This window comes from Talpa europaea (genome assembly GCF_964194135.1).
Source record: "Talpa europaea genome assembly, chromosome: 8".
NCBI classification, from domain to species: domain Eukaryota; kingdom Metazoa; phylum Chordata; class Mammalia; order Eulipotyphla; family Talpidae; genus Talpa; species Talpa europaea.
The window spans coordinates 43,344,417-43,369,239 of record NC_140075.1 but is presented as its reverse complement, the minus strand read 5'-3'; the positions used below and the strand labels follow the sequence as shown (position 1 = coordinate 43,369,239).

At 34.8% G+C, this 24,823-nt stretch overlaps 1 protein-coding gene across 1 annotated transcript in view; it reads left to right on the top strand.

Annotated features, from left to right (window-relative positions):
- The window catches only part of PRTG (protogenin), a gene marked incomplete at both ends in the record, with an annotated part of 121,695 nt that overhangs the window by 74,864 nt on the left and 22,008 nt on the right, over positions 1-24,823 (top strand). The window lies entirely within an intron of this gene.

Sequence of the window (24,823 nt, the reverse complement as noted above, 5' to 3'; positions counted from 1 at the left end):
CTAGGAATGCAAAATAGGAATATCAACAAATGATCAGATAATGCTCAGTGATAAGGCTTAACTCAGAAGTTGCCTGAGCATACTGTGTAGGTATATTATTTTCCATGTGTAAAATATATGTACGATATGCATAAAATAATGCTCTTATGTGTGATCTGTGCAACTCTACATACTTATTTTATGTAGCTCTAATCCAAATACACAAGAGGAAAAAATTCTTTGTGTTTGGGCTCATCAAAGTTCTTTCATACAGTTTTATTCCTTATTCATCCTATCTTTGCAGAATCAAAGAATCTCATGATGCATACATGTTTAGGAGAAAGTAAAAAAAAAAACTATAGTAAATACTTGACTATAAGCAGAAACATAGTTGAGATGAAAAATCCACCCTTAGCTGTTTGTTGCTCTGGAGTAGATTTTCACCCTTAAGTACAAAGCAGTAATTTTAATTATGATTACCAGCCATATACCTACTGGATTATTATAGCACCTTCTGCATGTATTGAACTTCTACAAAGCACTTTGACGTTCTCTGTCACACCCTTTGAGGTGTGGGAAGGAAAGAGGTATAGTGGTCCAGCAGGGGCTGCTCCATTCCTTTCCGTGTCCTTATAGTAGTAGGGCTGTGAGAGCAGTCTTTGACTTGAGTGCCTGTGCAGTAAAAAGCAGTGGTGGAAATCTGTTTTTAGATGCAGGGACACAGATTCTAATCCTCCGGGTCTTTGCCATTGTTTTCCACAATCTAATTTGCTTTTAATCTTGTGTCATTTTTTATTTAACCTGTATTTGGTTAAATGACTCACTGTTGATCTTTGTCTTACAGCTTTATAGTGATGGGGAAAAGTTACATATGTTCCAGGGTCACCTTCCTTATACTGAGATATTAGCTCAATCTGCTGTCGCCATAGTGAGCAACAATTAACTCTAGCTATGAATTCTCAATATGCCCCCTCTTTCCATATATATATAAATATTTACTCAAGAAAATTATTCAGTAACATGTAAGAGATTTGAGGCAACTATTGATGAAAAATCAAATACAGTACTTTTGGTTTCTTCACTGTTTAGAAAATATAATACGTAAAAGATCAAAAAATAGGTTTATAATATACTCTTCTTGAAAATACATTACAGAGAGCTTATTCTAAATAGAATAATAATTTATTAGCAGAAAACAAAATAATATTCTGCCTGGGAAAAATTTAGAGAAACATTTTATTAAAACCTTGGCGATTCAAATCAAGTTTTTAAAATTAAAAAAAAAGTCTATAGATGCATTTATACATAAAGACGCCTATTGGTCTTTGTTGACTTTTTTCCTAACCTCTGAATAATAGTTTTCAATACTATAAACCTTTATTTTCTCCTATGTTTTAAAAATAAATTGCATATATTGCTACTTGTGTTTTTTTTATGTTATAAAATCCTTTGCATATGCTATTTGGGATAATTCAGCTTAAAATCACTTTTAATGTGTGAATTAGGAAATTTTTTTGTTTCATCAATTTGCCCTATTAAAATAGTTCCATATTTCCTGACTATGAATTAGACTGAATTGTTGGTCTAATCATAGTGTAGGACAACAGAGGATTCTGTCACAGCTGTAGGGCTTTCTTGTTGGACAGCAGGCTCTGTACCTCTGGAGTTGCAGAGTCATGGCCTGAGTGGCTAACTAGCAGGGAGGTGGTGTGTGGCTTCAAGCACTGAACAGCTGTTGACTAGATCACCTTTAAAATGCCTTTTAATCTTGAGAGCCTAAGTGTCTAGTCTTCCTTTTCTAGGAAGTCGCTGTTGGGGCTTAGCCAAGCTTATAGTAAGTGAATGGATTTAACCCACTAAGCAGGCAAGTGTTAATAGCCCTCACTCCTTTCCTTCTTACTTTTAGCCATTGGGAGGGCAGTCTGATCTGTTAACTGGACAACTGACCATCTGTGACCATTTTTAGGGAGAGCATCTGGCAGTTGCTGCCTGTTTAACAGAGAATGATGTGTCTGGAGGGCAGTAGGTTAACAGAACCCTATCTGTGTCTTGCATAGTGAATACTTGCTTTCACTGAGCTTTTGCACATTGAAGATACTCTAACTAGAACTAGATTTACTGAGTGAGCTTGGAAATGAAATTTAAATGCTTCTTTTTGCTGATTCAGTGTCAATTTGTTGCCTCAGAATTTCATTTTCATATTAATGCCCTTTCTGATGCCCTAATACACATCTTTTTGTTTCCACCTCTGGTAATTAAGTTTTTAATAGAAAAGATGTAATTGGGACATATTATTCTTGATAATACATACAGTTCCTCATTTCCAAAAAAAGAATAGCTAAGTGAAATGTTTTTCAATTCATTTGACAAGCATTTTTAATTTTTCTAAGTTAGGCATTTTAGAACCAGATAAAAAGATGTGATAGATGTGACCCCTGCTTAAAATAGGAAGGATTAAGCTAAAAGATACTAAATTGACTGACTTGTCTAATTTCTCCCCAAATTTCTGATTAATTAAATTTAATTGTAGTAAGTGATGAAAGAGCTATTTTAGAACATTTTACTCTAAACCCTAAAAGATAATTCCTTGAGATGTAGTATGTCTTTTTTTAAAAGTATCTAGAAAAGATTCTTGTGTCTTCATTAGTATAATATAAAATATGCTGAGCAATGAAATTATTTTGATGTTGCTAGTATTTGTTCTAATTTAATGATTTTACAGTATACAATTTGATTTTAATTAAAAGTGGCTTACTTTTGGGAGGGTTGGGGAAAAACATTAGTTTTGTGCTTAAATGTTTATGTGACTTGTTCTAAATTGTGGTCTGAAGTTTTGTTCAAGATTTTGCATTTTGCAGTGATTATTTTTGCTTAAATATTTTTTCTTGACACTTTCAATATATAGCTCAGTTTTGAGTAGAATTTAAAAATTTACTAAAAAAATTAATAGCATACTTGTGTTCTGTGACTGAAATAATGTATTCCTCTGTTTTCATCTGTTTATTTCAGAAACTGATTTTGAGTTCTGAAGTTGAACTTTCTAATTGCAGAGGAATTTATCATAATCTGAGTGTCAGAAACTGTTCTTAATTGTTCAGTCTTTGTATAATAAAATAAACATGGTGCTATTGTTAGTTTAGCATTTTGAAAACTAATAGTAAATAATTTTAGTTTCTCTTTAGTCATAGAACCTGTGCTACTCAGTTTCACAGCCTGCATGATTAGTAAGCATGAGATTGAGCACCATTTGTAAAGATCCAAATTATTTAAAATCATTAGTAATGTCCATGGATCATTTGTACATTTTCAAAACTCCCAAAATTTTTTTGAGAAATCCAAAATTGGGACTCTCACTGATTCAAGGTGTAGGAGTCAAGAGTAACAATCCCTGATGAATAATGTAATGTTAAAGTCACTTAAAACCGTTTATATGAAAGCATGATAAAATTAAGTCAGATTTCTGAGTGTTATTTTTTATCATAATAAAAGAGGATTTGATATGCGGTTATATATCTTAAGAAAGAAAATTGAGAACTGTCACTTTACAGCAGCCTTCACTATATTAAATTGGTATGATTAGAGGAATTTGTAATCTTTCCTTTTCTCCAGGCAGGAGAAGATTCTGTGGCGTAAAAGAGACTATTTGAGAAGGTACATTGTGAACCTTAATAACAGTTATGACTTTGTTTTGAAGAGAAGTAGAATCATTCAGTTTATGAAATATAGAAGTCATCTTTTAAGGCAACCGAAAAAGTCTTTTGAGAAACTGTCTTTTCTTACCCCTCTTACACAAGGAAGTCTTAGATAACTCTCAGAAAAATCTTTGAAAACATCCTAAAGTGTCTGGAAAATATAAAAAATAATTGATATTCAACTCAAATTTTGAAACCTTGGTATTTGAAAATCTCAAAAACCAATGTCTTAAAAAAAATTCCTGTTACTAAATGCTGCTGCATTAAAATTAAAAAAAAAAATTTACCTGCCAGTTATCTCTGTTTAAAGATAAAATGTTTGCAGATTGATGAAACTATAAGAACTACACAAAAGTTACAGTTATCATCCAGTTATCCTTCCTTGATTTCCTTTTCTTGAATGAAAGGTTATCTTCCATTCTAAAATATTTTTGATACTCTCTGGATGAATTTAGAGCTGCATTTCCATTTGGAAAAATTTTATCTAGCTTAAAAGTCTCAACTCTTCTGGGAATCCTCTTGTGACCCCAAATGGTGTCAGTCATTCCCATGGTACATAATTTACAATGCTCTGTTATAAGAAGCATGTGGCACTGACAGTTAAAAGAAATATATCAGTTAAATAAGTTTCATATCTGCTGCCTGACCTCAAGCTCCACAACTTATTAACAGCTTAAATTCTGGTTGTTTGCCTAATCTTTTAGATAAGGGTATAAATAATAATAGCTATTTTAGAATGTTAAGAGATTTACATGAAATAATTACATAAAGTTAGCACAGTGCCTAACAAATTGTACCTCAATAAATGTAAACTGTTATAGTTGTTTTTAAAATTGTTTTCCTCCAGGTATAACATGGAAAACTGATTTTGAAAAAGAGTGTGTGTGTGTGTGTGTGTGTGTGTGTGTTTTACCATGATCACTATATTTGGAAACCAGTGCTTCTTGAATTTTAATATGTGTATGGATTACCCAGGGATCTTATTAAAATGCAAATTTTAATTTAGTAGATCTGAGTGAAGCCTGAAATTTTTATATTTCTGCCCACTTTGAGGGGCAGGAGTTTAACCAGGGGTAGAGACTTTTTCTGTAATGGACCAGGTAGTAAATATTTTCATTTTCATGGGTGTTATGGACTGAATATTTATATCCTACCAAATTTCATGTGCTGAAGCCCTGAGTCCTAATGTGACTCTGTTTGGAAATAGAGCCTTTGAAGAGTGGTGATGAATGTTAAATGAGTTCATAGGGTGGGGCCTAATTGAGTGGGGCCATTATACGTATATGAAGAGATCTTTTTCCATCATATGATGTCACAGTGAGCAGGCACCTGACTGCAAGCCAGGGAAAGAACCGTCACCAGAAAATTAGCTCTGCCAGACTTTGATCTTGAACTTCCCAGTCTGTAGAACTATGACAAATTGTTTTTTGTTGTTTAAGCCATCCAGTCTGTGGTATTTTGCTGTGGCAGCCCAAGCTGACTAATACAGTGAGCCATATGGTCTCTGACACAGTGCAAAAGCAGCCCTAATAGGTAAATGCATGGAGATGGGTTATGTTCCAATGAAAATTTATTTGTGGACACTGAAATTTCATATCATTTTGATGTGTCACAAAATACTGTTCAAAACAATATTTTTTTTGACACAAGGAAAACCATTTTTAACTGTCAGGTTCACCCAATTACTATACATTACTTATATGATTTGCCAATTCCAGGTATAGGCTTTATAATTCTTTCTCTTCAAACTGGGATCCCAGATAAGCAGCATCATGTGGAAGTTTATTGAAATACTGTATTTCAGGTCCCACACCCCCACCCTCAACACCCCATCTCCTCTAGATCTACTGATCCAGAATCTTTGATTCCTGATATGCATGTACATTAAAGTTTTGGAAACATTTATCTGGATGACCTGATGATATTTCCTAGATAACCAATGTTAATTCTTTATAAGTTAATAATCTTGAGTTTCAATTTGTTATTCCTGTTGAAAATCTTCCAGAAGTTTGTTTTGTGCCTTCTTGATTCTGATAGTGCTGACTCTTGTCAAGCCAGTTATAGTTTTTAATTATTGTTAGCATTACACCTATCTTTACTCCACTACTATTGTACTTTCTGTTGCTTGTTTTGTTTCTGTCATATTTCTTCATACTTCTCAGCTTTCACATGGAAGAGGAGGGGAAGTAGGCATTCAGTGGTACATCATTAAGTCATGTATTTCTTTCCAACTATCCAGGGAGTGGATGAATCACAGACTCTCAGGTATAATCTCCCAGTTTGAGCCCTTTGTCCCTACAATTTCTTTTACCACTGAGTGTTCATTCAAAATTCATTCTTTCATTCACAGATATTTACCAAGTTCACTATGTGGTAGTTCCTACGAAAATTCAGACACAATCATGATTAGTGTAGATATATTCATGACATTTGGGGAACTTAACATTTAGGTAGATGCTAGTTAAAGTTAAATAAGTTAAAGTTAAATAAGCTAGTTAAAGTTAAATAAGATGCTATTATAGTTAAATAAGTAACTAAAATAAAATGTGATGGATTATTTGACAGTCATTGTTAACAGCACTTGAAATTACCATCAGACCTTTATCAGGGCTGAAATCATAATAACTTCCAGGAAGAGGTAACATTTTAGTTGCGATCTAAAGGAGGAATAAGATTTGTCAGGCAAATGGGCAGGATCAAATAATACATAAAAAATGAAAATAATTTTAGGGTCTTCAGTAAACCCCATGCAACTATAAAGAGCTCTGAAACAAGTTTCACGGCTTCATTGTAAATGTACCTCTGAAAAAGGGAATAGTGAAATTCTTGTTGGACGGCCGAGAAGTGGGGAGTGGGGTATCGTATTCTGGAAGAACTGTGGTGGTACTGTTAACGCAGAGTGAAGCTAGCGAGACCCACAGGAGGCCAGCATTTGCTAAACCACGTGAAAGAATTCAGGCTTATCCTGAGGACATCGTGAAGTCATTAAATGATTTTAAACAAGCAAGTGACCTGATTTTATTTGTTTAGAAATATTTTTCTGTTTCAGTGTATAGGGTACACTGCATAGAAGACACAAAGGGGCTCAAAATTGCCTCTTCACAGAGAGAAGACGTTTTGTGAACTTAGTCTTTCACAGCCTTTCTGTTTCAGAGATGTTATCAAAGTCTGCCTGTATTCCTAGTTTGCTGCAGTTCCTTCTGTACATGGCAGTTCCCATGTAGACACACAAAAATAATCTTTTTTAGAGAATAGCATACTCTTGTTTAAATCAGTCTATACTCAGCTTTTTAGAACTACAATCATTGTATAAAACAACTTCCACCAAATCAGCAAATTTGGAAATTTCACTGTATAATTCCTCCTAAACTGTCATTTATAAACTGTTAAGTAATATTGATTCTGTATCTTTAAAAAAGCTCCACTGTTTTAACACATAAGGGGTATTTAGACCTTTGGCTTATGCCTATCTTTAAACCAGTTTTGCAATTGAACTAGAGTATTAATTTATCCCTCCCTTTGCTCGAGTTAGCTCTCAGGAGATATCCCGTCACAAATAATGAAATATTTTGTCCCCTGAGAAAACCTAATTATTCTTGATTTGGTCTGTCATTGTAGGCAACTGTGACACTGTCAAATTAATTTTGTGTTTTTAAATGATCTAGAAATTACAGGAAGCATAGCCACGGGTTCCATAAATTCATAACATAAGCTGATCTTTGAAAACAGCATGAAGCCAGGAGTGCTAAGTAGTCATGCAAAAGAATATTTTTTAGCTCATTCAACTTTAAGATAGACTTTTAGAGCTACAATTTCATTTACAAAGCCCTCTATAGCACTGTGTAAATACAGTGAGAATATTGTTTTATGGAACTTGATAGGTATTAAAGAGGCTTCTATGCTTTCTATGCTTCTACGCTTTCTTGGTTGTTCTCTTGGGCCCCTTTTTAGAAGATTTATGACACAGGAGTTCTTTTGCCTTGAAAATCACAAAATGAGCTCCATTTAGAAAGTACTGATAATGAGCTGCAGTTACCATTAAATTAATGTAAATTAATTACCAGCAAATTAATTGTAAGGTTAAGACCATCTCCACCACATGCAATTTTGATTTCTGTGATTTCTTTACCCATTTATGAAGTTATTGCCTAGGGTGTATGTGCCAATTAGAAATACAAGATTTCTAATTTTAGGGTAGACACAATATGTTTTCCTTAGAAATTTATTATGTATAAATATATAAAGCTATTTGGCTTAATAACAAGATTTCTATCTATACCAATTTAATTGGCATATTGTATTTCATAAAATTTTCATATTAAAATTTGCCCACCCTAATATGTATTTTTTAACTTGCTTATTTTCCAGTAATACAGATTTTAACTTGTTTATTTTCCATTATTTTTAAAAATTAAAAGTTATTGTATAGAGCGACCCTGGTGGTGCAAGGGGTTAAATCTCAGTCTCAGCACTATGAAGTTATCGCCAGCCACTGCAGCACAAGTTCAGTCCCTGGCCAAGGAGGTGACCCACATGGCATAGCAGACCTCTCCTGTCTCTCCCACTGTTCCCCTCAGCAGTGATTTCAGTAGATTCCCCTATTCTGCTCCCCACTCTGTCTTTGGTGAATGCTCTCAACCCTCCCCCTGCACCTCTTGCCTACACCCCAAATTTTGTATGCATAAATAAATAAAATCTTTTATTTATTTAAAAAAATTTTAAATATGTACTTATGCATATAAGAACTGGGGTGCAGGCCAGAGGTGCAGGGGGTAGGGAGGTGAGAGGATTCACCGGAAACAGAGTGGGGAGCAGAATAGGCAGATTGCCTGAAATACTCTGCTGAGGGGAGCAGCCGGCAAGACAGGAGAGGTCTGCTGCGCCATTTGGGTTACCTCCTTGGCCAGGGATCAAACTCCTGCTGCAGTAGCTGTGAATTGCTTTCATAGTGCTGATGCTTAACCCCTTGCACCACTAGGGAGGCCCCTAAAATAAATCTTTTTTAAAAAAAATAAAAGTTAGTGTATATTAATTGAGTGTACATACTGTATATCAAGTCCTGTATTGGGCACAAAGAATATGAACATAAAATAGCATGCCTGCCTCCAAAGTATTTACACTTAGCATTGACCTATCAGCATTCATAGGAAAATGTGCTGAGATATGAAATTGAGAAAAAGAGCATTCTGGAAGCACAGAGAATAAGTGCTTAGTTTGACTTCATGATGAAGATTATTTTTCTAATAGAGAAATAGAAGACAACATTCCAATCATATGAGTTTAAAATTTACAAAAACAAGATTAAGCACGATAACCTCATTAGTTGACTGTGAATGAAACATGGGCTGCATGGGTAGGAACTGTAGAAACTAAGAGTTAAATAGGGCCCATGATTTAAGGGTCCTGTATACCTTGAAAATGATTTGGATTTTGTCCTACAATATAAGAAATGTACAGCCACCAAAAGTTTTCAAGAGAGAAAGTGACATGGCTTATTTTAGAACAATAATCGGTAATGTTATTATGGAGGATAGGTTTATAGAGAATGCAATGAATGTGGGCCTTGGAGAGGGCTATTGAAGACTGGAAATCAACTAGATGGTTATTGGAAATAACTTCAGATGATGTGAGAGTAAGGTAAGACTGTCTAGAAAGAAGGCAGATGGGAAGTTCTCAGGTTTGAAATCAGTGTAATTTTATTGATTACTAGTAGACCTGATGGGCGGCCTCAAGATACAGGGATTTCAGCTAAGCGGTCCTTGAAAAGCTGCTCAACATCATTAGCCAACAGGAAAATACAAATTGAAGATTTTTTTAAGATTTATTTTTATTTATTTATGCATACAAGAGCTGGGGTGTAGGCCAGAAGTGCGGGGATTGAGAAGATTCACCAGAGACAGAGTGGGGAGCAGAACAGACAGATCTACTGAAATATACTCCTGAGAGGAGCAGCAAGCAAGACAGGAGAGGTCTGCTGTGCCATGTGAGTTAGCTCCCTGGCCAGGGATCAAACTCATGTTGCAGTGGCTGCTGATAGCTTCATAATATTGAGACTTAATCCCTTGCGCCACCAGGGAGGCCCCAAATTGAAGAATTTAAATCACAGTAACATACCACTATATACCATTAGAATGCCTAAAATTTTTAAAAACACCAATACTGCCAAAAACAAGAGCTAGGCCGGATGCAGACTATTTGGATGCATTAGTGTAGGGATGCAAAATAGTATATCCACTCTGGAAAATGGTTTCGTGCTTTCTTGTAGAGTTAAACATGCCTATGCTGTATGATCCAGCCATCCTAACCTTGTGTTCTCCCTAGAAAAACCAAAACTCATGTTCACACAAAAACCTATGCACAAATGTATAGCTTTATTCACAGTTGCCAGTAACTGGAAACATCAGATGTCCTTTAGTGGGTGAATGAATGAGTAGATACATATATCCATATAATTTCAATATTATATTGAAATATTCTTCAGCAATGAAAAGCAGTGAACTATATTGCTTCGTGCAACAGTTTGTGGATGAATCTGAGTGGCATTATGCCAGCAAGAGAGGCCACTTCAAAAGGTTACATTCTGTATGATTCCATTTATGTAACTTTTTTTTTTAAAGATTTATTTATTTATTCATACAAACACTGGGTACAGTCACAAGTGTGGGAGGGTGAGAGAATTCACCAGAGCCAGAGCAGGGAGCAGAGCAGGCATAAGGACCGAAGTACACTGCTGAGGTGAGCAGCGGGCAGCAGGAGAGGTCTGCGCAGGAGAGGTCTGCGCACCATGCGGGACCCTCCTCCGGTGGGGTGGCTGGGGAGCAGCCCGGGATCAAACCAGTGCCGTGGAGGCTGCGGGCAGCTTCGCAACCCAGCGCTCAACCGCTGAACCACCGGGGAGGCCCTTATGTAACATTCTTGAAAAATTAGAACTATGAAGAACAGATCAGTGAATCAGGGTGTGGTTGAAAAACAGGATTTAACTACAAAGTGGCAGCACAGTTTGTTTCTTGATATGATGGAGTTGTTCTGTATCTCTGTTTTGGAGATAGTTCGAAAAATCTGTACATGTGTTAAGTTAGCCTATAAGGAAGGTACAGTATAGGGCATATACATTTAAAATTAAATCTATCGGTTTGAGAACTGATGACCCAGGTTTGAATTCTAGCTTTCTACCTGCTAGGAGTGTGATCTTGAGCCACCACTTTATCTCCATGCATCTCACTTTACTATAAATATCTAGAATGTTAAAGAGTAAATGTGCTACTATTTGTGGAACCTTCAACATAGCACACTGGTACATGGTGAGTGCTCAATAACAATTAGATGTTGGAATTTATGACTAGGGAAAAGAAGTTGAAATGGTTCCTAAGAGCTCTGGGTGGATAGTGCTTTAATTGGAGTGGCTCTTTGAGAAATAAAACCAGCTTTAAAAACATGGGAGATACTGAATTCAGTTTTTCTCTTTTGGCTTGAAAAGGTTAGTGTCCTACTAGAAATGTAGCAGCTTGGGTGTCAGAAGGTAGGTGATAGTGAATCATTGGTATGCAGCTGCATACCAATGCAGACTGCATGCAGCCTGATGCCATCCAGCTCCAAGGGATCCAGCATCTTTCTGGCTAACTCAAAAGACTTGAGTAAGAGAAGCCACTGTAAGCATACTTGTAAGACAAAGGATGTAAGGTCATTTTCGGGAAACTGAGGCACATCCAACAAATTTCTTTGAAATTTTTCTTAATATGTGAGCCTTTGCACATTCTTATTTTCAGAGTTATAACTTTTATGGCAGTCATTTTTTTAAATCATCTTCATAGGCCTCTGGAAACCAAAATTCTTCCCATATAATTAGATCATTTTTATGTTCTTAATTTGGTACAATTCTAAACATGCCACAAAAGGTGCAGAAATTTTAATCAGTAAAGGAAGCAAGGGAGATCAGGCAAGAAATTAGCAAATTCCAAGCTGAATCTTGTAGCAGGTTCAGAGAAGATAGTTTGTGTTCTTTAATATTTGAAAGACTTTTTGCAACTTTATTGAAATCTACTTGGAATGCAATAGCAGTAGTGTCATAAGAGGCACTTCTGCATCTTAAATTCAGATTTCAAAAAGCACTAAATTATGCTGCCTGAAAACAAATGTCTTTTACTCTTGTGCTGTAGACAATATTATATCAGAATTTTATTAATGATACCCTCTGGCATGCAATACCTAACAATTTTATTTCCCACTTTTAAAAGATATTTTGGAGCAAAGAGGAAAGCAGCAATAAATGCCAATATTTGCTTAAGTATTTTCTTCACTGACTTTAAAAAATAGTAAGATTCAACTTTCTATATCAAATCCAAAAAATAATTGGAAAAAGAATTTTGATGTTTTTTCCTGAACTTACGATCTTAGACTTGAAATGTCATCACCTTTCAAAATCATCTAAAACATGGAGAGCTCTGTGAAAAACATCTGTCTTGTTATAAAATAAAGTCTAATTGTTAACAGAACAAAATTGACACACAGCTACTCTTTTTTTTTTTTTTTTAAGAGTAAAGTTGTTTTTTTAAAGAACAAAATTGATGCATTTGCCTGAATGGTCACCACTTTTGTAGGTTTGAAGTTGTTATAGTGCTTTAGCAGCTGTGTGGCAAGCTTTCTAGCAGACAATAGTGGTGGGGAGGGGGACTCAGTTGCATCTGGTTTCTCTTTGTAAGATGATTGAAAAGTTGATATTTAGTGGTTTCTTGAGAAAGCAGTTCATCTGTAGAAGTGGAACTTTTTTAGTACTTAAATTAGCTTGCTGTGATTCATATGCATACTTTTTGTTTCCTTGCTTAAAAAAAAAAAAAGAAAAGAAGAAAGAAAATCATCTACCCTAAAACTTCACAGCACAGATAACCCTTTGACCTTTGGTGGTGGGTAAAGATTTACAGTACTTGTGAAGCCTGACTGAAAAGAACTTTAAATAAAGTAACACCCCTGCAGAGATGGAGAAAATAAGCAGGATAAGGATGTGCCATTATATCCAGTGACTACATGTTGTTGTTGTTTATAACCAAGTTTATAAAGATACCAATTGTAATGTGTCTGGAGCCTGATATCAGTTAAGTTTGGGGTCTGGTGTTAGAGAGGAGTCAGGGAAACCCTGGACAGAGTGTCTTCTCTGTCTCCTTCCTCTCAGCAAAAATCTCCTGTGGGCTCCCTCAAGTTAAACTTCTTTTCGAGATATCTGGATTCTTTCTTTAGGAGACAAAACAGAGGAAAAACTAAAACTAAAACAAATGAACAAAAAGAACCAGGCAATGTATTATGGATGAGAGTGAGAATCATCAGTTGTTTCTTTCTTTATATAAGGATGTTAAAAAGGTCAAGTTTTCCTTCAGTTATATAAAGTACATGAGAACAATTTTTTTTTGAAGATTTATTTATTTATGCATACAAGAGCTGAGGTACAGGCCAGAGGTGGGGGAAGGAGGGGTGAGAGGATTCACCAGAGACAGAGTGGGGAGCAGAACAGACAGATCTACTGAAATATACTCCTGAGGGGAGCAGCAAGCAAGACAGGAGAGGTCTGCTGTGCCATGTGAGTTAGCTCCCTGGCCAGGGATCAAACTCATGTTGCAGTGGCTGCTGATAGCTTCATGGGTTGCGTCTTAACTGGTTGCGTCACCAGGGAGTCCCTCACATGAGAACAAAATTTGTCCCACTATTTGCCTGCAAAAAAAAATTTTCACTTGGTTCCATGTGATACTTCAAGATATTTGAAGAAACTTAATTTGCTATCCAATGATGTTCATGTTTAGTATCATTTAAATAACTTTACAGCTGAATTTTTGTGTATCTCTATTCTAAAATATCTCTCTATTCTTTAGCACTTTGAATTTTGAAGTTTATTTATTAAACTGATATTACTGTTTTATTTTCTTCTTCCTTTCTATATGTGCTAATAAAACCTTTTTAAAGTGATGATAAAGAGAAGCAGTGTTACCTTGATCTTAGGAAGATGGTCATAGTTATTAATCAGCTCTTGATTGTTTTATAGACTAGACCTTTCAGATGGTATTATTTGAATGACGGAAAACCTTCGCTTAGTTTTTCATTCTACTTTTCAAAATCCATAAGCATGGCAAGATGTTTGACATGAATTGTGAACAACAATTTTACTTAGAAAAGGGAAAACTCTTGCTGTAGGAAATTAAATCAATACTGTCCATTAATCATACTGCATGTCAACCCTCAGACCACTCTGCAAGTTTCTGGTGAATGTAAAGAATCTTTAGATGTGTGAGGTCCTTAAAGATCTAAGTGAGTTAAAGGATAGGAGGTTTTTTTAAATGTCATCATTAGCACATGAAAGAAACTTCAGGGTGGGTAGAAAAAAACATTTGTTGTATAGCATAATTATACTTGCAGGTTTTGTTTTTGTTTCAAGCTTTTCTTTAGAAAAAAATTTAGTTAATGCAAATGAAATGTTAAGTTTGTACAAGTTACACATTTCTGGAGTGAAGTGAGAGGCCATTACTGAGGAAATTATTTTTTATCTTAAGTTTTAAAATATTTCTGTATGTTTGTTTTATAATGTACATAATAAGGCAGTCACATGTGTACATGTTACAAATAAATAAAGGTGTATGTTTTATGAGTATGAATACAAGAAAAAAAATTGGAGAATGAAGTAAAAAATGTAGAGGCCAGTATTTTAAAATATTGAATCAGCTATTTCTTTTTTGTTTTTGTTTTTGAGCCAAGTATTTCTAAGTAAATACCCAGTTATGAAGCTTTGTAATCTGGAAAAGTAAATAGACATTAATCCAATCACTATATAAATTAAAATTACATGTGAGTTTTGTGAAGAAAAGCCTGGGGCATCACAAGACTGTGTTATAGAGGACACTATATAGTTTGAGATCTGAAGGATAATGGACGTTAACTATATGAAAGACTTCTGTAGCATCATGAAAGAATTAAGGAAGATCTGGCATAAGCTATTGTCATAGACTAATCATCAAATAGGTTAAATACTTTTCTGTCTCCTATCTAAAACAACCCAGTTTACCACTTGATGGAAATAAGCTAATATGATAACATAATCCTGCATTTGTTGAAATTGCACCTATTTTTCTATTACTTCAAGGTGTTTGAAATCTTGAAAGACTTTACATAACATCCCAGAAAATGAGGGATACCCTACATAAGTGCAGTCCTCTTGAATTAGCTAAGATAGGTAACTCGTTATACTTATTTTGATTTATCACAAAAAGTAGAATAGTTACTCAACTGACAGTTAAAATGACATTTTAGCTTTCTCAGCAAGCCAGGATGTTAACAATAATTTACGAAACTCGTACAGACAGCAGGTAGCATATTTTGCCTGTTTTTCAGTTTCTGCATCTTTCCTGGTAGGTTGTACAGTTATTATTTCAGATTAATGGTTATTATTTCCGACTCATATATTTCTTACTTCCTTCTAAGAGTCACTTAGTGACTCAGTACAAAAATGCAAAATATAGGCCCAATGTTGGTTTAAGAGTCATACTAGCAATGGGAGTGTATGACAAATATTGTTGCGGTGACAGCCATTTATAGTATATAAATGTATCAAAGGAACATACATATTAAATTTGCCCATTCTTATATGTCAAATTCATCCAATAACTTTTTTTTTTAAAAAAAGGGACCCATATGCAATGGTTCCTAGTTAACTCATTCCACAAACTAAGGGAGATGGCAGATCCGGAAGCCTGTAATTGAGTCCTGGTTTTGCTGACCTCAGAAACAACTTCATTTCTCTAAACCTTAGTTTTTTTGATTACAAAATGACTTGATATTTTTTAATGTTACTAAATATACATATATTAAAGACACAATTCATAGGTATACAGTTATCAATAAATGAAGTTTACAAAATAAAACTGTTAGGGGGAAAAGGTATCCATATAACCATGACCAAAATAAAAAAAAAAAAAGAACATTACCATTTTCCCAGAAGACCCTTCTTGTGCTCCCTCCCAAATTAGTCTCATCTTCTTCCTTGTTGTGACTACTAGCCCCAAATACTAGTAGTTTTCTCTCCTTTGAATTTATATAAATAGAATCATGAAATATATATTTTATAAAAACAAAGAAATATACAACTTTCCTAGGGATAATTGGGCAACACCAAAAAGTGGGAAAGAGGATAGGTATAATATGCATACTCATTACTCAGCAATTCCATTCATACAGACCTCTCACAAGAAAATAATAATAACTTGCACAAACATTTCACAATACAGATGTTCATTGCAGTGAACTGGCTCATTTATAATAGTGATAATACGGCACAGTAAGTGAAAAAAGGCAACTTAATACAATTGAGTATGTGTGCATATGGATAGGAAAGGAATGAAAATATAACCTAATGTTTACAGTGATCTGAGTGTTGGTATTAAGGATGTTTTATTTTTATTTCTCCTTTTTGCTTGTCTTAGTTTTATGTTTTCTATAACAATTCAATTTTTGTAAGAATTCAATCATAATGATAAAAGAACAGTATATTTTAATTGAATATATATAGAGATGAGGAAATTGGAACAAAGATCAAGCTTCAAAAATCTGTGAAACAAGAATTATGATTCTTTATTGCAAGCATATATAGGTCCTTTAACAAGTTGTAGGATTTTGAATGACCTAGAGCTATTAGTGGAGGAAACAATTAAAATAATTTTTTGAACTTTCACCTTTCTCCATCTGGATGGCCAAGTGTGATCATTTTTAGTGTGTTTCCCTTACTTGAAAAACCCTCCCACTCATTTCATAAAATGACCTTTCATCTCAAAAGAAAAATCGTGGCAGATGGCCCTTAATTTTGACCCCACAAAACTATCGAAACTATATTTGAAGCCTCTGAAAAATTTAAGAAGTAGGCTTTTAGAAGTAAGTAGAATTTTTAAAAAGACCCACTCTTTATATGCAAATTTCGATTCTGTGAAATTACAGTGATTGTTTTAATTATACCAATTTCTGTCCCATATTGACTGATTATATACTCACGTAGCCCCAATTCTTGGTATACTCTGTTTCCAAGCTATGTACCTATTACAATTGGCATTCCAGCATGACTCATTGGGAATGAAAATGAAATGTGTTATATATGTTGTTTATTTACAAAGTCTCAGATATTTCTATAAATCTTATAAGAAGGCTAACTCTACTGGTGCTTTTCTCTTCTTGCCATCTGTGTCAGGCAAGAGTTCCAGATATTCACCTGAGTAAGCACAGATAAATAAATGTAGGTAGAGAGAAAATGGGCCACTGAAAAAATCAGGCTATTTTGAGGTTAGGCAAACTTAGGAAACTATAATATTCCTCTTCAGCAAGTTCTCTAACGAAAACATGAATGTTTTATTTCCTTTAATAAAAATGCCCTACATTAAAAAGTCCTAATCTAACTGATAGAGTATCCTTGCCAGGTATATTTAGTGCAAATCTAGTAGTGATTTAATCAGTTAAATTTAAATTTTTGAGACAGTCTACAAAACATTTGGACTGGATTCTCCAAAGATGTCATTTTCATGAATGATAGGAAGAGGACAAAGAAAAATTCTAGATGGAGACATGAGTGACCTTCAGTTGGATTTTGAGGGGGTAGGGACAGCTATAAAGTACATTATTGGGTCAATTTGAATCATTTTTACTTAAAAATTTTTTTTTATTAGTTAGCTGGTTTATAAGGTAGTGTGTGATTCAGAAGCATGTGATCACAGCTCTTCATGTACATGGCACCACACCACATCAATCTGGGAAATTTTTTAATGGACCAGATTAAATAAAATTGCCATTGTTAAATCATTGAATGTAATAATGGTATTGTGGTTATGTGGGAGAGAATATCCTTATTCTCAGATGAAGAATATCCAAGTATTGAGGAGTGAAATATGATGATTGAGCAAAAGAAAAAAGTGTGCATGCGTGTACAATTGTGCACACATATAAATAAATAAAACAACTACATTAAGCTTTAAAATGTTTAAAAGTAGCTTAAGAGGTTAAAATACCATAACTGTGTTTTTAATCTTTAATTTGTACCTCCAAATAAGGGAATAGTTTTATACTGATTATGCCCATGACTAAAACAACAGTATTTCTGAATAATAATTATATTAAAGCAGTTTTCTAGCAGTGTCGTGACATTTATAAGGTATATTTGTTGGCATACATTGTAATATAATTTTACCTAGTACAAAATAAAGAGACAAAAAATAATTTTCTAATTCTTCGTATCCAGTAGCCTTTCTAATGAAAACCCACTTGAGGATCTAAAAACTGTAACTGAATGAATTATAGAAAAGTACTCTGAGATGAAATTATTTTCTTAAACAACTAAATTTCTTTTATGTACAGTATATTTATAAACTGGTGTTTATAGCTATTCTGTTGAATATTTTATTTTTTCAAAAAATCCTTTTAGTTTAATTCTACATAGTTTGAGATTTAAGATACATTGAATATCTTCCAGTATCCCATAGTTCTTCACTGTTCTTAACACCTGAAAGGGTAAATGTTTATGCAGAATTTGAGCAGACTTTTTATAGCCAATTAAAACCACAGTGGCCTGCACCTGCTTGTATCAAAAAAACTTCCAGATTTTTTTATCTGTTAACATTAAAGTCGATTTCAGAGTGATACACTGAGCAAAGTTGAAATAAATTGTTGTAACATACTGCTTCTTGTGAGTTCTAAAGAAGGCATAAATAAATAACACACTCATGTTTTAACACTATGATTGATGAAGCTGATATTTCAGCAGCTTGCATTTCCCACTTGAGAAGAAATTTAAGATTGGTTTCAAGCTGTCTACCTGCATCTCTCCCATCTTGTAAGCATGCTTTTAACTGCCGAGGGCTGAGATTTGGAGGAATGGTTATCAAACCACAGATGTTTTTGCAATGAAACTGTGCACCTCCAACCAAGTCGCTGTGGTTCAGGAGATGATAGATGGTATTTTCATGTTGCCTCACAAAAGGGTCAAAATGGCATGGCGAGCCCATGACAGTGAAATGGAGAAATGTTAGTCCTGGAAGGAAATTTATTTCATAGCTTCAGGGGAAGTTTGGTTGTCATGAATAGGCTCTCTCTGTCAGTCTATAAAAATATTGTTTGTAAGGCAATGATGTATGTGAGACAGAGTATATGTGTGTTGGCAGACAGAACAGCTACTTAAACAAATGCTAAGCCAAGTATAGTAGCATAAGTCAAGTACGTTGGATGCTTTTAGGGTAATGATCACTCCTGATGGAACTAGCAACATAATCAAAGGAATTCATTCATTTTCTTATATAATAACCTCAAGTTAACTACAGTTGTAAAATTTATGGTCTAAGTGTCCTCTCCTTTACTAGTATACTTTTATATTATAATTTATAAATTCTTACTATCAGCAATCAGTCCATTTTTTTCAATTCTAAATTTTTCAGAACATGTATGTGGACCAACTTTATTAGTCTTGTTCACATAAAGCTATCATAAATTTTGGAACAAAATTTTGCTGTTTTGGAGTCTTTTTCTTCCTCCTACCCCAAGAAAATATCAACCCTTAGCATAATTCCATTAATTGATGGTGTGGTAGGAGGGAATATTTAGCAGAGCTTGCTGATCTTATAAAACTAGGTGATTGAGGTGCCTTTATCCCAGTGGGATTCACAAGGAAATGAGTGCTATGAGAAAAAAACATAAACTATCAAAAACAGTCTCAGAACCTCCAATATCACTTTCAGATTCATTTTCACTGTTTCAGTATAAGTCAGATTTGTTCAAATAGAAGTCTTTAAACCCAAATATTTCTTATCTAGACAGCCTCACGTAATGCATTTGTCAAAAGTGAAAAATAGTAGTTGTTTTTTTAAAAAAGAAGTCTTGAAAGCCCGGTAGGTATATAATAATGAAATCACATTATCAAAAAAGAAGTAACATGATAAAGAGGCTAGTGAACACACTAACTTGGAAAGCCTTATGATTCTAAGTTTTATAAAATAACCCCAGTTATTTTAGGGAGAACTTTAAATTAGAGATTATCAATAGCATGTACTTATTTTGATAAGAATATCAATATCAATAGCATGTACTTATTTTGATAAGAAACTGATTCTCAAATTTCATATACAAAGAACTTTCTTCTAAATTATCCTAAACACAGTGGGAAGAGGGGATGTTTTTACTGGGGATGAGAGGTATTAGAGGTGGTAAGACCCTTTGGAGGTAGAGAATAAAAGGCACTGAGACATTTCAGGTTTCAACAAATACTCTTCCATCAGCTTCCAGAGAGAGCTGTTATACAGAACACATAGGGGAAAGCTGCGAGAATGGACAACTGCAATTCTATTTTACACTCAGATATTTTATATTATCACAATGATTTATACCTTTTTGACATCAGTCATTTTTAAAACTCATTTAAATTTATAATCAAAGTGAAAAATATTTATGATTAACAATCTCTTATGGAAACTCAGTTTATTAAAAAAAACAATGAATTTTAAATCTAGGCTTAAAGTAAAATTTACATTCTTTTAACTAAGACCTGTTTTAAATCAGTATACTAGCACATTCATGTAAGGCATTATTTTAATCATCAGGTATTAACTTTTTCTATTCTAACATAAGTCTGGTAATACAGGGTAAAGAATCCCATCTTAGACCCTTTTACTCACCTAATCTCAGTATGGTTTAAAAGGGAGAAACAATATAGTCTGCAACATTTGGATAACTTGAAGGCAAATCACATCACTCAAATGTGATTTGTGTTTCCATTACTGTGCTTAAACATGACATTTTAAAGCAGAGTTGTCACTGTGCTTTCCTTTCCCACCCATCCCCCTTAGCATTTTTCCTGCTCCTCTGCTGCTGGACAAGACTTGGGCTGGCCCCAGATTCTATGTCAGAGGCCATGACCCAGGTGTCACAGCAGTCCGTACTGCTGGCCTCTTCTCTGAATAATTATATGGGGAGTATTGTGTTAGAGGGACAGGCTTGGGGGCAGTGCAGTCACCCTGGCTAGCCAGACCAAGGAGCTCTCCAGTCAGACTGCACAGGAACAATGGGCCTGAAAAGGCTTACACAAAACCTTGTAGCACAAAAGATTAAATTAAAAATGAACATTTGGCCAGACACTGGGTTTCATCCTTTATAATTTCACCTTTCCCTTTTCTGAGCATTTCCTTTTTTAACCTCTTCAGGCTTCCCATTTGCTGACCTACATCAATTTTTCAGATCTTTCCCTTCCCTTATATAGTGTAATGTGACTATTTTTAATGCTTTAAAATAGCTTATTTGTGACTTCATTACAAAAACAAGCAAAACTTTTTCTCTGCTGTGTGTTAATAATTTAAAGTGATACATAGAGATTTTGAAAGTAATGTGTTGTGTTATCTTAAGACATTTTACCAAGGTTTTCTTAACATAGCCCATCTGTAAATGGAGCAAGTGACACACGCACTGTCCTAAAGTAGATATGATTGTTTTATCTTTCTTTGATCCTAGAATGGTTATTTGTCCCACTTCCTGAGAGTTTCCATAGAAAAACGGGGACTAAAACTCAGTAAGTCTTCACCAGATTGGAATTTTAAAAATTATGTCAGAGGTGAACTTACTTCTGTAAAGTTTTCTCATGGTCCTGACAGAGTTTTCTCTTAATTTTGCCCCATCCTTCTTGTTCTGGTTAGGATCTCTTTAAAAAGCCTCTCACCAACAAGCAACAAGGAAAAGAAATGAAGGCCTGGTTTTCATGACCACAGTGCTTTCTCTTATTGTTGATCCACAGCTAAATACTATGTAAAGAGTCATTTTCTGCTGTGCATTTTTCAGGAAACCAAACTGCCAGACATGTTAATGTTATAACAAAGAATTAACATAGTTTGAATTGATGCCCATCAGTTTTACTGTCTGAGCTCATCTCCAATCAGGGAACACTTGGCCTTCATAATGTTTGGGAGCAGGTATAAGGTAGGAGCTTCCTTAGGTGAGCCTATTAGTTTTAACCTCTTGTATCTTAAATAAAGAAGTGTAAGGATGAAATAATAGTGAAAATCAATAGGGCTCATATTCTTAAATGTTTTTCCCTTAAAGTGCAGTTAATTTTTCCTTTATGTTTACATCTATGATTATTTTGCTTTTGTTCTTCTGTGTATTTCGTTACTTTGAATTTATATTAATATCACCCATGTACAACCTCACCTTCCTTCCTCTCTTTTTCTTTTCTGTCTCCCTTCCTCCCGTCACATCTTTCAGAGATAACCTACAACCAGAAGTGGGCCCAAAATGAGTTTAAGTCACAAAGTCACTCAGTAGGAGAGGCAGCCATTCTTTAGAATGTAAGTTTTTTATTATACATGCTCTCATATATATTACTATCTGGCTTCTCAAACATTATATATATATAATATAAAATCACCTGGCTATATAAAATGGCCTAGAAGCACAGAACTTTTTTTTTTAAAAAAAAGACTATATGTGGAAAAAACAATAATTGATGTTCATAAGGAAGATTTTAAAACATTGGAAAAAAACAGGGAAGTTTTTGGATATTTTATATAGAAAAATGGTTAATTTTGAAAGGAAAGCTAGTTTATTATATCTATAAAGTAAAAATAATTTTTTATAAGGTGGTTGTAAGAATAATTTAAGATATTGGGCCTCCCCGTTGGCGCAGTGGTTGAGCGCAGGGCTGCGAAGCTGCCCGCAGCCTCTGCAGCGCTGGTTCAATCCCCAGCCGCCAGTGAGTGTTCCACATGGCGTGCTGCTCACCTCAGCAGTGTACTTCGTCAGTCTGCCTGTTCTGCTCCCTGCTCTGGTGAAATCTCTCACCCTCCCGCACTTCTTACTGTACCCAGTGCTTGTATAAATAAATAAATAAATCTTAGGGAAAAAAAAAGAAGAATTTAAGATATTGCATATGTAGTACACAATCACTTGTTGGCACAAAAAAAGATAATACATTTCCCCCAACAGTTTTTTACTATTTTATCACCACCAAAGCAATTCATGTTTATTATAGGAAATGTAGATATACATTTATAATACAAAGTAACTAAAAAGTCTCCCACACAGAGATAGATACCGTGTCAATATTTTGGTACATTTCAGAAGATAATGTATTTCTTTGCCCTTAAAGCTCTGCTTCCATTTCATACAACTTCCTTGCTACTTCGCTGTTTTCTGTTACCCCCAAATCTACCCCTTCCTGATGAATTTACTTTGTTAAAGGACTTGGGTATCACCTCACTCTTACCCTTGATGACTCCTCTGTACCCTTGGGTCTTGCCAGTCAATTTTTACTCTTGGGCCCCGTGATATTTTACCTTCCCAGGTCACCTGACAACTCCTAAGACCACTTTCTTCCCAAAGGTTTCTAGTCCATGATCATCATTCTCCCTTGGCACCCATCTTCAGTGTAGATGATTGCTGAATATGATTCTCCATCAGAACTGCAGTCTCTAGCCCACACTTTAATCACCCACTGGTCAGCTCCACTTGTTAGCATGTCCTCTGTTAGCATGCCATTTGTTCTGCAAAACACAGCCTTTTTCTGTTGGTCAGTACAGACTGGAATCTCCCCATTTTCACTGAACCTTTCTCTCAAAAATTCCATTTAATCACCAGCCTTCTGTGTCTTATTATATAATAAAACCCACCGCGCCTAGTCTTGCTGTCAAAACTCTCCTATCATCTACCCTAACTTTTCTATGTTGACTCTCACTCATGCATCCTTTACTGCCATAAAGCCTAGTACTGGCCCTTGATCCATCCTGTTCAGGGCCTTACTTGTATTCTCCCCTTGGCCTCTATCTCTTCTCTCCATGCACCACTACTTCTGTGAAGTCTGAGCAGCCCTCATTCAGTAACAGCCATACTCTTTTGAAATCCCTTATAATTTTAATATCTCTTTGTAGCATTTATTCCTGTTTTGCATGGCACTTTGTCCTGCGTCCCCTAGTTCACTATTACAAATTTGAGAACAAATGATATACTTCAACTTCCTAATCTTAGAGATGAGAAAACTGAGTTCCAGGAAACTACCCTTTGCTGCCACATGGCTACTAAATCCAAAATTAAAATCCAGATCTCCTAATTTCTAAACCAACCCATTCCTCTAGATTTTCTTATTTAGCTTTACAAAGCACCTATTAGATGCCAGACATTTAGACATTTTTACATAATAACTCATTTAATCCCTATTTTATAGATGAGGAAACTGGATCAACCCCAAGTAGTCTGGTTCCAGAGTCTACTGTAATCATTACACCAGCTTGTCCTTCCAATCTAAAGCAGAGATTAGAAGTCATGGGATACTAATAGCAATTCGTATTACTATTGATATTTTTATTAGTTATATTATGTTTATCGCTATTATTATTGGTGGTGATGTCCTTATACACATTCTTTCTAGCACTTTATTGAATTAATTTACTTTCTTCTGGCAGCAACTTAAGAGGTAGATTTCTTATCAGCCCATACCATTTTACAGATGATTTTTATCAAGGAAGAGAGAGAGAAGTAACTCTTCCCTAAATTGCAGTTATGCCAAGGTAGAATGGGAATCCAGGTGATAAGGGTCTGACATCTCAGCCCTTAACCACTATGCTTGACTTCTCTTAGCTTCCTAGTAGCACTGAATCATTTGTGAAGTTGCCTTCTGTTTTTCTTAGCATACTCCTTGATAAAGGACAGATGACAAAAACAGTACCTAGCTCACAGAGTTTTTTCAAGTTCATGTGAAATATTTATTTCTATGATAAAAGCTGATGCAAGGTAGCCCTTCTTCCTTTTTACTGCTTTGCATTTCATAAAATCTTTAATTCAGTGAAACTTAAGCACTAGCCATATTTTATATATACCTGATTGAATTTATCAGTTTCAGCTCAGCTCCCACCTTCATAGCTTGGTGGCTGGAATCACATTCTCTTACAGGCACACAGATGCCATCTAGTGATGAAATTGAGGAACTCCAAGTTATGCAAGTAAACACTGGAAGAAGGCTGGGGTTGTTGCATTTTGCTCTTTAGGAGTATATTGCAATGAAAAATGGGTATATTATATCACAAGTTTTAGCAGATTACTTAAGATATTACATAGAAATATAGTTAATGCACTATTATTGTTTTATCATGTACTTTTAGAACAGAATTAGGTTC